The 3350-nt window shown below is 42.0% G+C and overlaps 1 long non-coding RNA gene across 1 annotated transcript; it reads right to left on the minus strand.

Moving 5' to 3' along the window:
- Window positions 1-2969, minus strand: LOC134107522 (uncharacterized). The gene is made up of 3 exons (XR_009942777.1): window positions 2914-2969; window positions 1472-1586; window positions 1-303 (listed from the first exon to the last, which is right to left on the minus strand). It is a non-coding gene; the product is annotated as an uncharacterized LOC134107522 (long non-coding RNA).
- Between the last annotated feature and the right edge of the window lie 381 nt (window positions 2970-3350).

Below are 3350 nucleotides of genomic sequence, written 5' to 3' on the forward strand. Positions count from 1 at the left end.
GCTTCCATCTGTCTCCAGCTCTAAACGAGCCAAAATGATGAAGTTGCTGCCCACGTGTTGATTTAAGCAAGGCTTTGCTCCATCAGGGACCGGGGGCCCGGCGGCGGGACTTTGCCATGATGGACGTCTTGTCGGTCGTCGTCTGATGAAGATGACGCTGCACAGTCGAAGCCCCGGGACCGGAGCAGATGACCCGATCCATCATCGCGCCGAGACGCCGCTGCTCGCAGCCAACGGCGAGTGGCTTTTAGATTCGGGTGTGAGCATTTCAATGGAAGCGCTGGCGTCCTGGATCCCCGCTCTCTAAACAAAGATGACACGATGTATCAAGCCAGAAGCGCAGAGCCGATCGATAGCTGGTCCGGTGCGACGTATCGGCAGTGTGGGACACTCTGATCCGGCTCTCCATCACTCTGCTCACAGACGGTCTCCCCTGTGTTTAACTCCCTCGTGGCTTTTCTGTAGCTAGCTCACTATTAAAATATTTGGCTACCAGTCACTTTAAGGTGATGAATCGCTATGTACACTTTTGCGTGTCTGCGGTTGAAAAACGCTTCTTCTGCAGTACTATTTCAATTTTCTTTATGACAACAAAAAACAACGAATTTATCTCTATATAGTTGGACGCATAAATATCGTTGACCGTTCTGAAAAAGGCTATATACTTAAAGGGTACGTAACATTTGCAACAAACTAGCAACAAAAGAGAATTTATTGTCACTATGCAACACGGAGATGAACAACACAACTAAGTTGCAGCCCATTTGGAACTAAAGAAAAACTGTAGTACATTTCTTTACTGCATTATTTCTTAGGGAATTTAAACAGTTGGAACAAATTATCTGGACAGTGAGCTGGTCTCAGCTTAGCTTCCATCTCATCTCCCCTTGTGCAAAATCCATTTTTAAAGAGAAAACCAGTAGTCTGCTGATTTCAATTCCATCTCTACTGTAAATTGTTCTAAATCTACTTTAAATAAGTGTTTGAGGCCAAAAAAGTTATTTTACAAAAACAAGAAAGAAGGATTAGAGAAGTAAAAAAGAATATGATATGCAATGCATAGTATGCATTTGAAAATAACTTGCAAATGTAATTTGAGTTTTTAAGGTTCTTCTTGTAAGCTTCAAAAACACATTTTGAAAAACATGCCACAGACACTTTGTTCCTTTTTGTTGTACTGATTATTCTTTGCTCCATATGTCTAACAAAGAACTGACCAAATCCAAATGACAGTGTCCCCTCACCAGTGTCGTGTAAAATATATACCATGATAACCAAAAGTTGAGCAATTACAAGGCCCACTGTCGGCATCAGGAGGCCTGCAAGTGTAAAAGGATCCTATGCAACTACTGCAAGTGAATCTGTATCCTGAACAAGAAAAACCTGTGCATTGGAGCCATTCTAAGAAGCTTAATGAGGAAACTGTAAAGCAGTGGTAAATGAGCGCACGTGATGAGAGGGGATAATACACCTGTGTCATCTCATTTGTGTTCCTCAGAGCGTGTCGCTGCTCCCTCGAGGCGTTTCTCACAGCAGGTGATGTGCAGAGTCCCGACCAAACGCGTCTGGGTGGATGCAACAGTTTCCTGTTGGGAGTCACAGAAATGGAAAGGAAAATGTGTCACCTCTTTGGAAGATTCTGTGTTAATATGTAGAGATGTTGCTACTTACCAGCCACACAAGCAAGAAGCTCCTCAGGGCAAACGTGGGCGTTAAAGACACTACTATGGGATGCTTTTTTTCTAGTACTGAGCATGTTTAATGGCAGAAACCTAAATCCTTCACTGCATACACAGTTTCCTAATACTGTACCGATTCGATTTGAATTTGTAATAAAAGGGACTGCAATTATTTACACATCATATGTAGATTCCAGGCAATCAGAAGAAAGCATAGATGAATGTAACCTGAACATGGGTGTATAGACCACTCACAGCTTTATCCAAAAAGAGTCCAGTTCCAAATACATTTTCAGGCGGAAAATTCTCCCCCAAATACATTTTTTGTAGTGTTTTTCTGATTGGAATGTGTCATTGACTCCCCCCCTTTAAAGGATCAACGGCCATCAGTTGAAGCCCACCGCAGAGAGTCATCGGGGGGGGAGTGGGAGCACCTGGCGGCTCATGGGCCTAATCGAACTGTTCACAGGGCCTTTGTTTCTTTGTAATGCTTAGAATTGACTTGATTTAAAGGGATTTGTACAGAGGCAATAAAAGTAGTCCATAAATGTGAGGTAGGATTTCTTTCTAGTTACTCCTGCAGTCAATGGTCATAATTATGAGTTACAGATGTTATCTAGTTTAATCCTCTGTGGGCTTTAGTATTTTATAGCACTATAAGTATAGTATAGTATGCCATGGAATTCATAAAAAAGCCATAGCTTATAGTGACAAAAAAGCAATAGATGGCAATATTTCTATTGATTTCTTCCAGTGACGAGCAGCAGGGAAACCGTTCTCTCGATCAGACACCTTTAACATGACCGCTCATTTCTCATGTCTGACATTCTGCCACGTTGCCCATTTGAGGCATCTTTTGGTAGCCACAAGGCTGGATTGTTGCTATACAAGGGGCTCGTGCAAGAGGAGGTGTAACTGTGCATTTCTAGCCCGGAGTCACGGCCATATCGGTTAATCCCAACAACAATCAAAATACAGCAAGCTCCATTAGGAGACAATATCCTCATGCAAAGGTCTGGGAGATCTAACTGAAGCGGTTATTTATTCCCATAGATGTTGGAGTAGTTTAGTAGCTGATTGTGTATATAGTCAACTACAAAAAAAAGACTTAATTTTGAATCATTTCTCAACAATATTTATCATCGGTTTTCAAATCAAACCGTACGAATGAAATGAATCCAACAAGGAATAAACGTTTCAAGTAAAATAAGGAAGGCAATCAATAATAACTTACGGCTCTAGTCCCTGATGCTGTTGTGTTTGGACGCAGACCTAAAAGAAAATAGATCATTTGGAATTATTACATTTCTGACGGAGTGCTTGTATTTTAAGGGACACAGATTCCAGCGTTTTGAGATAGAAAAGCCGTGTCAGGACAGGTCAGGTGATGCTACTCAATCAATCTCATATGTGCATTCCAACAGTTTAACGTAAGCGAAATTTACACACACACAGGAGACGTGATAGAGAACGAGCAGAATTATACTAGTTAGAAATTGTTCCACTTGGCGTTTCCCAAAATGAGGAGTGTGTCGAGTCTTTAACCGTGAATCCACAGACTCTGTGGTAATTCTTCCCACGGGCAGTTCAGAACCAGTAAGTCTCAGATGTTCAGAGACCGTGGCCAATATTAAAACCGTCAGTGCGAACAGCACCACTACGGGATCAAGT

Source organism: Pungitius pungitius, chromosome 19, assembly GCF_949316345.1.
Source record: "Pungitius pungitius chromosome 19, fPunPun2.1, whole genome shotgun sequence".
Classification (NCBI taxonomy): Eukaryota; Metazoa; Chordata; class Actinopteri; order Perciformes; family Gasterosteidae; genus Pungitius; species Pungitius pungitius.